This window comes from Otolemur garnettii, unplaced genomic scaffold (assembly GCF_000181295.1).
Source record: "Otolemur garnettii isolate 467f Iridium unplaced genomic scaffold, OtoGar3 scaffold00002, whole genome shotgun sequence".
Lineage (NCBI taxonomy): Eukaryota > Metazoa > Chordata > Mammalia > Primates > Galagidae > Otolemur > Otolemur garnettii.
In genome coordinates, this window is record NW_003852397.1 from 18,431,700 (window position 1) to 18,446,202 (window position 14,503).

Here is a 14,503-nt window from a genome sequence, read left to right on the forward strand (position 1 = left end):
AAAAGTATATTTTTTAATTATCTGAAAAATTTATACTAGAAATATTAATTCCTGGAGTTATTTGGTTAACTAGATAAATTTTAAACTGTATATAACTCATCTTTCGTGGCAAATCTAATATTTAAATAATGTACATATTAATGCATAATAGAATTGGTAGTACCTTAAAAAATCAAAGGTGGTCTATACAAAGGTATTTGATTTTAATGATTGAAAACAGTGACAATGTCTGAATTCAGGATAACAAAAAGTGGAACCTAGGTTCAAAATCTATGTTAGTACTATTACGGATATTACTATTACTACTATTATTACCAGAATTCTGTACTACAGCCCTGGACATTTACTTTCCTGTTGTTTTTCTCTAATACTCTAAAAAGTAGATGGTGCTATGTCATCGTTAATCCTGTGGTGAGCTGGAAAACTGTGCTAAATGAATCTGGGCTAAATGAACTGGGCTAAATCTCATTTATTGAGAAGTTAAAAAATATTTATGTAAAATAACAACCAATACTTTATTTTATTTGCTTTATGGCCTTGGGAATTGAAAAGGAGCTTTTCTTTTTTTCAAAGAAGAAAAACTTGGAATTGTAAAGTTAATAATCTGAAGAGTCTTAAAGGTAGAAAAAGTTGTATAAGATCATATAATAACAAAATTTAAACAAAACCCAAAATAATGAAAGATTCATGCTTATGACCCCAAAAAGCAGTATCTATGTCTAAATTTACAGGTAACCATACATTGTCCAACTCATTGATATAGTTGAACTATGATATGCATCATTCTTAGAATGATAATAATGTTTCTTCACTAAAGAAATAAATGGAAATTAATGGCATATGACTTTTATATATAACTTAATAAAAAATTAATTCATCAAAAGTAATACAGTTGAGAATTAAATAGGAGAGGAGGATGAGGCTATAAAAACTGATTCATCACAGATCTGCAGTAAATATGTTTTCCTACTGTCATCATTTCATCTAGCGGATAAAGTTTGATTCAGAGATTTGTATAGATGTAATCACTAATTAAGATGATTTAGTTATTATTATATCCAATACTTATCATTGGTTATAATTCTTTTCTCCGATGAATTTTTATTATGCATGTTTCACAGATATGAAATAAGAAATTCCTGGGCACTATATTTCAGATTTGGAAAAAAACATGCAAACATTTTATTAAAGTTCAGTATTGTAAATGAATCCTTCACTGGTGCTATGGTTAGAATGTTTGTGTTCCCTCCAAAATTCATGTTGAAACTTAGTTTTTAATGCAATGGTTTTAAGAAGCGGGGCCTTATCAAGTCATTAGGCCATAAGGGATCTGCCCTCACAATTAGATTAGCACATCATGAAAGAGCTAGAGGAGAGAACCGCACCCTTGCAGCCCTTCTGTTGTGAGAAGACACCATCCATCCTTTTGGAGGATGCAATAACATGGCAATGTCTTGGAGGTAGAGCAGCCCTCACCAAACCCCAGCCTGGCTGGTGCCTTCATCTTGGACTTCCCAGCCACCAGAACTGTGAAAATTAAATTTCTATTATTTATCAATTCCCCAGTCTGGTATTTTATTACAGCAGCACTAATGAACAAAGACAGTTGGGGAAATGAAAACATTTGTTTGGAGTTGTCACTGGGCTGTATCTTCTGCATACACACACAAAGAGATAGAGAGAGAGGGAGAGAAAGGCTGACGTCTATTCTTTCCCTTAAGTTAAATTGGAAAGCTTCACAAAACTCGGCATATGTCCTCTAAAACCAGGGAGGAGGAGGAACCTGGAAAATTCTAAGCTGAGAAGTTGTCGCTTGAAAGGTCCATAGCAACAAAGTAAATATGTAGAAACGGTGGTCACAGGAGCAGTCTGGTGAAGCTGAGGCCATAGCAGGCAGCTAGCCACAGCACGCCTCATGCAACCAGGAAATGACAGACAGGGTTTTCCTGAAGAGGGATATCAAAGAATCCCAAATAGAGCCACATGAGAGAACCAGTTCTGAACATCTGACAGGGAAAAATGGCATCAACTCAGGCTATACTTGAGCCAGTCAGGTAAGCTCCCTTGTGTCACTTATCTCTGCTTTCTCCCTTTGCTCCAGTCTTGGTGGTAATTAGCTTTGGGGGGACAGAGTAAGAAAAAGGGACAAAAAGCCCAGAGGACCTTTCTCCTTGCAGGCTTCCGAGCTCAGGATGCTGACAGGGCCCAAGCTGAGAGAGGGGGGAGTTTTTAATACGAGTATTGGGTGCTTTGATAGTACACTGGATTGGATGTTTTCAGTGTTTGGGAAAAAAAAATTGTTTTATTATCTGTGCCAAGCAAGAGCAGTAAAGCTACATAGTCTTTCCCTATTTCACCCAGGGAGAAGAGAAACACATCTACCGACTGGCTTCGCAGTGGTAATCCTAGAAAGAATAGAGTTGCTTTCTGCTGTACTGAACTGAAGGTGGTATGTTGTATTCACTCTTTGCATATTAAAACAGAGCCTGGGCTGTCCTCCTCTCTTATATGTCTTGTTCTATCCTTCCCTTTCCCTTCACAGACAACCACATTTTGCTATCTATACTCAAATACCCTCATTTCCAAAAAAAAAGCATCTCCAAACTGCAATCCTTTTCTCCCTCCTTGGGTCAGCATTGCTAGCACTTCATCAGGATTTTCTTTAAGGAATCTACCCCCTTCTTTGCTTGCTTTTCTCTTTTCACAGCTATGTTTCTCTCTCTCATATGCACGTTCCATGAGGATAGAATTTCCACAGGCATCTACGCATTCTGCTTCTTTGTTCATGCCGCCCTCCCGATGACTAGGCATAATACATTCTTTCCTTTTTTGTATTAATAATGAATTGAAACAATCAAACTATTGAATAAAACATTTGTTATTTTGAAGGATGAATGAACATGGAAAAAATGGCAAAATATAATTATTTTATAGAAGTAACTCTTGAGGAAGGTAAAAATAAGGCTGCTGATGTTTGTAAGTGCTCCATTCAAAATTGCTATAGAACTTGAAAATTAGAGCAAAACAATAAAAAGTTTTGTAACAAAAAATATTTTTTCCATAAAAAGCTCACCCTAAAATAATCACCCAAGAAGTGTCAATATTGCATTGGGGTTCAGAGTATAAGCCGTAGGGGTCCATGATCTGGGTTCAAATCCCACTACAACCAATTTCTAATTGTGTGGCACTGGCAAATACGTCAACAGCTCTCTTCCTCAGTTTCCCAAATAAGTCTTTAAAATGTATTAATAATGGCAGCTGGTTTCATACCATTAACAGGTGAATCATTACAAGAGGTCCTGGCAAATAATAAGTGTTAAATATCATGTGTTTAGTGCTGTTTATCTTGTTCATCCCAACAATATTCAAGAAAAATCTCTGAATTTGATTGTAGCACCTCAGTTTGCATAACACTAATTAATCACTGGAATAAGGTCATATTTTATAGCCTTTACATGGAGCCTATTTCATAGCCTTTATATGAAGTAGAAACCTCTCCTAATCTTTCTTAGAGGAAGGATTATTTTGCAACACATATATGTATAAACACACACATATATATGCAAATCCATTTCCATATTTTAAAATTCCAGACATAGCAATCCACACTCCTTTTTTAATTTATGTGGCAAAGCAACCCTTTAAGAGAATATTCTCTAAAGTGTTAAATCATTTGACAAGTGATTCCTAATACTTTAAAGTGGAATCCATGGAACTAGTCCTGACAGTTCTCCACAAAGAGAGTTCAAGGATCACCTACCTCCAGAAAGCACTGCGTGCAAGATGTGATCCTTCTAAGACTTTACGATGCACTTCCATAGCCCAGACTGAAGTTCTATGGCAGAGAAACCTATCTGAGTTAAATGGTTACTTCTTAAACGTGTTTGATGACAGAACTTTCCTTTAATGTTAACGCCCATTAATGAGGAACATAGACTGGGAAATGTGACCTCTAGAAATGAACATTCTTTGCTTATCTCTAATAATAACTACAATGATGATACCATATGATTACTTAATAGATGTATATGGAATACCTATAAAGCTCATAATCCTTCCATAGACTATTTACGGTTTACAAGCCTCTTTACAAGTGTCCTTTGAATTGTCCAATGAGATGAGTGTTAGTCGGCCACACAAATAAATTTCATAGACTCTCAAAAGCAATGTGGGTGGGTGAAAAGAACACAAATATCATATCCAAAAAGGTCGAGCGTGGAATCCTGGCTTTGCCGTTGACTATTTTATGCTTTCATCTTGCTGAGCTGTTTAAAGCCTCAGATTGCTGAGAGGATTAAATGAATTGACATATGTACAGTACCAAGCACAATACTTTGAACATAATAGGCCCCGGCAAATGGAAGCTTCCTTGCCAGTCGCTGGGACTGTGAGCAGAGAAACAGATTCTTCTAGTTGTACTAAGTAAATGGGTTTTATTAATTTACCTTAATTTTGAACAGGAACATGATACTCACTTTACGTTGTGCTTAGCTCTGTCAGTTAAAACAGAGAACTTGATTTTAAAACAGAAAAGCATACACACAACAAAATTCAGCTGAGTAAGAAACAGGTACCCAGTATTGCATGCTGTGGACTATTATGGGGATGTGTGTTTTATTATGAGAATTCATGGTGCAGAACACCTCTGCAGCCAGAGGACCAGTAAGAGGTGGGATTTTTATGGAAATAATAACCAGATGCTGCAATATAACTAAAACTCATTCAAAGATAAAATGGAAACATGAGGATAAGAATTTGAACAGAGCGGCTGGGTGCAGTGGCTCACGCCTCTAATCTCTACACTCTGGGAGGCCAAGGTGGGTGGATCGCCTGAACTCAAGAGTTTGAGACCAACCTGAGCTAGAGCAAGATCCCGTCTCTAAAAATAGCTGGGCACTATGGTGGGTGCCTGTAGTCCCAGCTATTCGGGAGGCTGAAGCAAGAGAATTGCTTGAGCCCAAGAGTCTGAGGTTGCTGTGAGCTATGATGCTATGATACTCTACTGAGGGTGACAAAGTGAGACTCTGTCTCAAAAAAAAAAAAAAAAAAATTTGAACAAAGCAAGAAACCTGTGGACGATCCAAAAGTATAAGAGAAAATGAGATGACTTTACACAATTGGATAGAATTCCATGTGGATAGTGTATAGAGTTGGCAAGCAGTTATAGAGAAATAAAGCCAGAAACCAATCAGGAAAATCATGGAAACTCTTAAACTCATACTTTATCCAAAGGACAAAGTAGAGCTTTGGTAGGTCTAAGTGGAGGGTAAAATCGTCAGATTTTAGGTAGGAAATACGGGGTGTGAATTGCAGCTAAGCATACAGCACTGTGTCAGAGTAGCATTAACAGAGATCTGCTCTATAGAACAGAGGATGTGGGGTCCAAACAGGCAGATAAGACATGGAATTGATCAAACATGTCGGTGTCAAGTACATAAAGGGACACAGTACACTGCACATCCTCTTCTCTGTTGCACACACCCAGCATCATGGCAACAAAAATATTGCTCACTGCAGTCAAAAAAATTTACAGATAATTTTACAGCAAAAACTCAAAGAATAATCAAGAAATAAAATAAGCCAAAATATATTGTTAATGATAGCTGTAAAATTTATTGTATTTATTCCTCAATTATTGAATTGAAAAATGATTAAAGTATTTACTTACTGTGTATGCATATCATCTAGGGAATTTTTGATAACAACAGCAACAAATTACACAGGATCCATGGAAATACATGCTTATGCTAATTAAAAGTACAGTGATTTGTGCATAATTTTGCCAAAATGACAGTGGATTACATCACTGTTTATACATATCTGAGCTTCATAAATATCAACATTCAAGAGGCAGTTTTTGGGGAGAAATAGATTGTATAATTAAGACAAATAAAGAGATGAAAGGCTTAATTTTTCTGAAGGTTGTAGCCTGCATTTCTTTCCCTTAATGTGCTAATAGATTTAAATTTTGCTTCAATAATATACAACAAAATAACAGCCACTGACTGCCGACATAAGTCAGAAGTGAGCTACACATTTTGACATTGATTACAATTAATACTAATGTAATGAAGGACCAGATTTAATATTTGCAACTAGAAAAGTGCCTGGCATGTCGCTGATCTTCAGTAATTGTTGTTGAATTTAGGAATAACTGCCTTCCGAAGAAGGCTGATCTGGTAAATAAGGGGTCCTTCAATCAATTAGATGAGTTTGGATATTAAAAGGAGAATCTGAGAGTAGAGGCTGGAGAGGACTGAATTGCTTTGAATAACTTAGTGAGAAATTACACAGTTACTGGGAGGAATCCAAAAGTGAAAGAGTGAGTACAAGTAAGCCACTGGGGAAGAAAGACGGAGGAGAGTCAGAGAGACAGCATGTCACGGAAGGGTGCCTGGGCCAGGGCAGGGAGGGTAGCAACCGGAGGATTAAATGCCAGAGATACTGATATTTAATCTGTACTGGTTTACATGCCATGTAATACACTCTCCCACTCATATATCCTGCCGTGCATAGATTTCATTTTTCAAATTCTAGCCTTTTCACAAATGGTTTGAGTCTGTGGATTTTATTAAGGAAAAGTGCTTGCATGGGCTCAGAGCCCGTAGCACAGTGGTTACAGGGCCAGCCACATATACCGAGGTTGGTGGGTTTGAGCCTGGTCCAGGTCCTGCTAAACAACAATGACAAGTGCAGCCAAAAAATAGTGGGTGTTGTGGTGGGTGCCTGTAGTCCCAGCTACTTGGGAGGCTGAGGCAAGAGAATCACTTAAGCCCTGGAGTTTGAGGTTGCTGTGAGCTGTGATGCCACAGCATTCTACCAAGGGTGACATAGTGAGACTCTGTCTCAAAAAAAAAAAAAAAAAGAAAAGGAAAGAAAGAAAGGTGTTTACATGAAACAAAAGGGCAACATAAAGAGGATGAAGAAACCAATGTAGGCCCTGAACCAATTAAGCAAGACCAAGGCTCACAGTCAGTATTCATCTTGGGCATATAAAACCTCTGGGACATTTACACACACATTGGAAGGATTTTTAACTTTCCCCTGGTACAGGTATATTAGAGTCACTTTGTACTAGCTTGTAAGACTGATATTTATATTTTCAGAAATTTTAATGGATGATTGATTTCATCTTGGTAGCTTGCAACTGGCCCTGGTGGAAGTATATCTACCATGAAAATTAGCAAATGTTATACCTCACTTCCATTTTTTTCCTACCAAGACACAGATTATCAGCACACCAAAAAATCACAGTCAGCTTGTAGGTAGGCAGGAAATAACCCTAAACTAACCAAAACCACAATTTACACAATTTGCCTCCCAAGTCTACATTTTTTTTTATTAAATCATAGCAGTGTATATTAATACTATCATGGGGTAAATTTGTACTGTTTCTATATACAATTTGAAATACTTTCATCCAACTGGTTAACATAGCCTTCATGCCTTTTTCTTAGTTATTGTGTTAAGACATTTATAATCTACATTTAGACAGATTCACATGTACCCTTATAGGATGAACCATAGGTGTGATCCCACCAATCACCCTCCCTCTAGCCACTCTCTCCCCTCCCCTCCCTCTCACCATGTTCCTGGGCTAAAATTGGGTTATAGCTTTCCTATGAAAGCTATAAATTAGTTTCATAGAGGGCTGAGTACATTGGATACTTTTTCTTCCATTCTTGAGATACTTTGCTAAGAATAGATCGATAAATTGTGGTATATGTACACCATGGAATACTATGCAGCCATTAAGAAAGATGACTTTACCTCCTTCATGTTTACATGGATGGAGCTGAAAAATATTCTTCCAAGTCTATATTCTTAAAAAAACAAGGAAATGGGTGGGGATGAGGAAGGTGAAGACAGAGAATTTAAAGAGTGGGGTCTTGAGGTCCAATATGGCAGCCAGTAACCCACTGCACTCTTTAGGTGCTAATGTAAATACCTTAAAATTAAATAAAATGGAAAGTCCAGTTCTTCAGTAGCTAATCACACACTTCAAGAGCTAACAAGCCATGTGTGATTAGTGACTTCCATATTCAACAGTGCAGCTAGAGAACATTTCCACTGATACAGTGAGTCTAATTAAAAAATGCTAGAAGACTATCTAATTTTAAGAAATGTTATACTATTTTTCTGGATTTCAGAACCCCCTCTCCTTGTGGTATAGTTGCCTGGTGAAGTTGTAAATCCCCCTTTTGGTCTCTTCTTGATATTCTTTAAGCAACATGTGTGAACATCATTGATAAGACTTTTTTTATCAACAGACTGGAGGCTGAGCCAGAACCTCACTGAACTCTGACATGTAGTTTTTAATTTCATTTCTATGAATGGATATTTTAAAGTAAAATATTTGAAAGTGTAAGTAAATCATTATCTTTTTAAAAATCCAAATAAGGAGAAATCATTAAAAAACAAAATAATTCACATCATGTGGCAAAATCAAGGAAAAAAAAAGATACTGGGCACGTTAGCAGCTAGCTCATTTAGAATTTGACAGCTTCCAGCACATTAAAATACAAAAAATAAAAAATAAAAATAAAAATGTCTAAAATGTTCAGTAATTCTCTGTGAACAAGCATAAAACCAAATATGTTTAGTTGGAGAGGAAAGTGGTGGGAAATGAAAAAACACATTATATAGAAAATAGCATGGAAAAATGGGGAAAAGGCAATAGAAGAAATCAAGATATAATACTATTTCTTGATTTAAAAAATAAAAGCCTTCTGAGAGTTTAGAAACCGTGCAGTGTGATTCTGTGAAAAATGTCATTTACTGGTTTTGTCACATTGTGCTCAACAAATTCCCAGTGTCAAGGGCAATGGTGGCACCAATGTCAATCACATCAGCATCCAGCCTCCCAAGCTGAAGTCTGGACCCACCGTCCTGCGATTGCTCCCATAGCAATTCTCAAAAAAGCTTCAAGTTCAAAGACTTGTATACGTCTGCACTTTCTGGCATCCAATCATCAAATCACCACTCTAATTAGGATTACATCTGAAATCACAACTTGGTAAAGAACCAGAAAATACTGGTTACAAAACATAATTAAAAGAACTTTTTTTTAAGAGTATAAAAGTAACCGTGACTTAAAATTACTGAGGAATAACTTGAGCGCTCGATGTGAAGCTTTAACTCTTTCAGATCAAATTGATGACTTCATATCCTGATAAAAATGAACTCTGAAAAGATAACTAGGTCATGCAGGAAAACATAACAACAGAAAGAGTGACATTTGACATAGCCAGTTGGCGAGTGAATAGAGCTCCCAGAAAGCATTCTTAAATGTGTTTTCCCACATAAAATTGTCCAAATATTATTGGATTTGAAGATGTGCTTGACTATTACGATAACAAATGTGTCAAAAAACATTGTCATGAATGGGCTTCTTACAAGTAGTTATTCAACAATCCCAAAAGTAAATTTATTTTATTTTCAGGAATGGCTATATTCAGAGACTCTCCAGATATGACAAAAACCCTCTACACACCTTTTGGCATCTCTACCAGGTTGAGCTTTGTCTGTTATTGAGCCTTGGTGAGTAGAGATACAAGAGGTTCCTAGTTGTCCCCTGTATTCGGCCAGTTCTTTTCCTCTTTAATCACATATAAGTCACCTTTTCAAAAGCTTAACTACACATCCATCAAGTCTACACAATTTCTATGATCTTTAAATTCATTATCTGATAAAAATTAAGGTTAATTTTATATGACTTTGGTGAATTTATGCTAGGTCTTCACTTACAATGATTAGTATTTCTACTAAATAATGCTTTAATAGTTCTTCCTGAAATATAGATCAAGATTAATCACAAAATTACTAAATCCTTTTTATTCAGAGTTAAGAAAATTCTAGAGACCACTGAAATATCATTAAAACACAGAATGAGCATTATCTTGTGTTTTAAAAAAAATTCACTCTACAGGATTTAATAAGAATATGTGAAAGTAGGAATTTTCACATTGTCCTGATATTCTGAAATTCATTGCTTAAAGGAGTATTTCCATGAACGTACATTGAATATTAGTAAGCAGTTGACATTGTTCTAGAGGTCATTTGATACATAGCAAACTTATACACATGTATACAAGTATCAGCTTTTCTTTAAGTCAGGAAATACTAAATCCTTGATTCTGCATGTTGTAGAGGAAGTTTTTGGCTGAATAAAAAAATAGAGAAGTATATATGTATAATAATAAATAACTCCTAACCAAAACCAAGAACCTGAAAGTGAGAAAACGGAATTGTATTTTGAAAGCCAAGTCTTAAAACATACAATACATATTAGAAAAAAAAAGAATATATATAAATACAGTGATTTGTGTTGTGCCAAAATTTCTCCTTAAGGATCCTGCTCACAATTAGCAATGCAAAATTTTTTGATTATTGCTGAAAGATGAGTACTCTAGGATAGAATTAGAACTGACATCATTCATCTAGGTAAATACGTAATGATAACATAATTTTGAATATCATTCCAGTTTTGTATATACTTATGCACAGAAATATTAATTTCTATCAAGTTCCATGAAATAGTTACAATGATAAGAGGTAAAATCAGATAATCATTATATTTAAGCAATCTTTTCTAATTGCTTTAGTTTTGTTTTGTTTTTGAGAAAGTGTCTCACTCTGTTGCCAAGGCTAGATTACAGGGCATTATGGTAGCTCACTGTAACCTCATACTCCTAGGACCAGCAATCCTCCTGCCTCAGCCTCCCAGGCAGTTGGGACTACAAACATGTGTCACCATGCTCAACTAAGAGTTCATTCTTTCAGCAAATATTTATTGAGCTTCTGCCATTCTGGAAACACAATTCTTAAAGTCTCAGAGGCTTACACTTTTGTAGCTTTTAATACTTCTTAGTAATGTAAATTTTTACTGGATATGACATAACCGTGCTTACTAGAAAGAAGGAAATCAATTAATGCTTATTGAATGATCAGGTTAAACTATCCTTACAAGCTATTTTTTCTTTCAAATGTAATTTTTCCATGAGACATGATCTTTAACTTATCAAGTGATAAATACATAATAATGGTAAACATATGTACCGTGTATTGATTATTTGCAATATCCCACACACTAAGCTGGACAACCTACCTGTATTTTATTGTTTAGTGTTCCTGACATTCCTATAAGGTTAGAACTGCCAGTATCTTCCCAGATGAGTAGACTAAGGCTCGTGCACTCAAATTATAGGTGATTGAGTCAAACCTCAAAGTCAGGCAGTCTGAGTCTACAACCCTCAACATGGGTGTATGTAAGGTTAAAACATTGTTCTTTCTAGCCTATAAATTAATTTATATTTATTAGGTGAACACTATATAAAAGAAAGTGTCCTAGATCAATAAGCATACTGCAATAATAACTACCACAGTAGATAGATATGTGGTCTCTTTCTGGATTCAAGGGTAGTATAATTGTGTTCTTAAAAAAGTAGATGATACCTCACTGATAAACGTACATTAGATACATGTCCACTGAGTGCAGGTTTACTAATTATCTGCTGTATGAACTGCATTGCATAGACTCTATAGATAAAAATAACTATTTGTTGGGTTAAACTAAAAGATTGCTCAATGCACAGACAATAGCAGCCAGTATCTTAGAGTTTCTCAATTCATTGTAGTTTTATGTGTACTCAATAGAAACATTTAAAGCCTGATTACTAAGCTCAAATGCTTTTGTTTTTACAAATTCCTTAAAGCCAGAGTACGATGTTCACAAGTGTGGCCACCAGATGGCACTAGCCTTTTCCTTTTAGGAAGAGAAGACTTCACCTGCAAAATTCAGTGATTGAAGTTATCGCTAGAGGTAAGGGGACGGAGCAAGAGGCAATTAAACAACTTTTCCAGACAATAAAGCACACAAGAAATATTTTTATTGCTACTCTTTTTTAATTCACTTTTGTAATTGCTTAAAATGAACTGTCTCAGATCCTTTAAAAGCATCAAATCTCACTTGGGATAATACACTCCCACAACAGACATCCACAGTTCGGTTAACCTCACCTCTCACCACCACCCTCTTCATTCATGCCTCTTTCCACTGTTTCTTTTACTGTTCCTTGATCTTTAGGATGTTTGCATTTCCTCCATGTGGAACTTGAATTTCCTTATGGAACTATTTCCACAGGCGTGTGTGCCACTCACTCCCTTCATTCAACTATCTGTCCAGATAGTATCTCATCAGACAAAGCTTCCCAGACCACCCTGTGAAAAACAGCACTTTCCTTATTTGCTATGCACTTACTCTTATAATTCTTCATAGCAAGTGTTATTTTCAGATATTTTATTCTATACCCTTCATCGTCTGTTTCCTTCGCTACATTATGAAGTTCTATAAATAGAAAAACTGTGTTTCCTCTCCATATTCTTTAGAACCTATGAGAATAATTCTCTCATGGTAGGACTCGATAAATGAACAATTGAATGAATAAATGAATGAATGCACCCCTAAGGAGAATGAGAGAATGATTAAATCCACATAAATCATTTGTCAAGAATGCAAATTTGCATATTACCAACCCCAATTTCAGTTTTGCATTTCTGTTTATACCTGTTTCATAAGATTACCACAGTAAGAGCTCTTCAAATTATAAATTTCCTGAGATAAGCATGTTAAATATGTATTTCATATATACGTATTGTTGACCTAAATTGCTATATAAAATTAATTTTACAAATTTCTTAAATACTACTGTTTTGACCCTTAGTGTCAAAATCTCAAAATACAATTTTATTTTACCTTCAGGTAAGTGAGACAGTAAGGGCTTTCAAAGTTCAGGTGTGGAGATTCAAATTATTTTTTATATTTCTAACATATGAAAGCTAGGAGCAATGCATATAAATAACTTTGTATGAGGGGTTATTTTGTGATTGTTTCTGAAGATCGGAAATGTAGTCATAGGGGCTCTTTTAATGCCTTTATGAAGCAGAATCAAAAAGGTCAGCCAATGAGGGGAGAGAATAATTTTTTCCCCATTCCCCCACGTATCATTGCTCTTTTGTACTATAAATTGTACGGGCTGGCATTTAAATGCACAATGTCAAAGGCAAAGCACATCTATTCAACCTATATAAAAAAGACAGCTGGCAGTGGGCAGAAAGGGAAAAACACTACCCTAATGCCTTCACCGCCAAGCTGCCAACTGCACATCCCACCTCTCCAGTTTCTCATACCGCAGCATTTGCCCTGTGAATGAAGAAGAATTAGCCAAAGAAGCACTTTTCTTTCAACAGAGCACTAGGTACGTTCCACCCCTGAGACCAGTAACCCCTCCTAGCTGCCTTTGTCAAGCAAAGACACCAGGGATGATGATGGGAACCATGTCAGCCTTTACATCACGTGTGTAACAGGGGCTATTTTTGTACAAGGCTAATTCCACATTTTGCATATTTGGCTCTCACAAGGAACGTTGCTCATCCAGGACTGGGTAGGTGGAATGCACAAATGGATGTGGGATTCAGACACTAATAAGAACATGTTGTAATAATTTCGACCAGAGGCAGCTTGTCATGATGAGTAGAGTTAAGTGTGACAGTAATTTCCCAGCTTTAGGAGTGCAGGCCAGCTGGCAAGGAAGGGCGGATACCCACACCATTGTCCTCTAGCAACTCAGTAGGAAAGAGGCTAAAAAAAATCAGTTTGTGCTCACATCATCAACTATGTCTTCAGCTGTTGTTTCCCACATCGTGTGTGTGTATGTGTGTGTAGTTAAACTAAGCAGCTGACAGACAAGTTATTTAATCAAGAAGTTGCTAAATCCAATCATAATTTTTTTTAAAAAAATGTTTAGATTTAGAGAGAGAAATTAAGGATCATCTACCCCCGTATTTAATCTTTCTCTTTCCCAGTCCCACCATAAGCAATGATGAGACCGTCTGACGTTTGCATCACCAACACTGGTACCCTAGAAGCAGTTACTGTCAAAGAGAACAAATGCTCCTTTCTCATCTCCAGCTCCCCCAGACACGGATGGCTATGGGAGTTTGGAATCTTAAAGAATTTGACAAAGTCTCCTCTTTGCAAGACATTCCTTCCCCTTTGTGCAACCCCAACTTGAACAGAAAGCCTCCGACTCTGTTCCTATCCCTTGGTTTATGAAGGAAGAGCAGAAGCCTGGAATGATGACAGACTTGCAGAAAGTTGTGTAGACAGTGGCAGCATCAGTCCTTGTGTCCCAGGTTCTGACTCCTAGCAGAATATTGTGTTTCTCTGCTCCTGGCTACTTTTCTATAAGCCTGGGTGGGTGTTTTGCTTACCTTACAGGACAGACTCACCTAAAGATAATTTTTAAAATAGAGCCTCTATACCAACACAATTGAATCGTAATCTCTGAAGGAAAGATAGACCCCGGTACTCTACATAACTAAATCTCTGGAGATGAATAATTTTAAGCATTGATTGGGGCACAATCATCCTTACTAGTCACCTATGAGAATAAAAGAGTGTGAGTAATAATTACAGCAAGTGCAAAGTCCTGGTGTGTGTGTC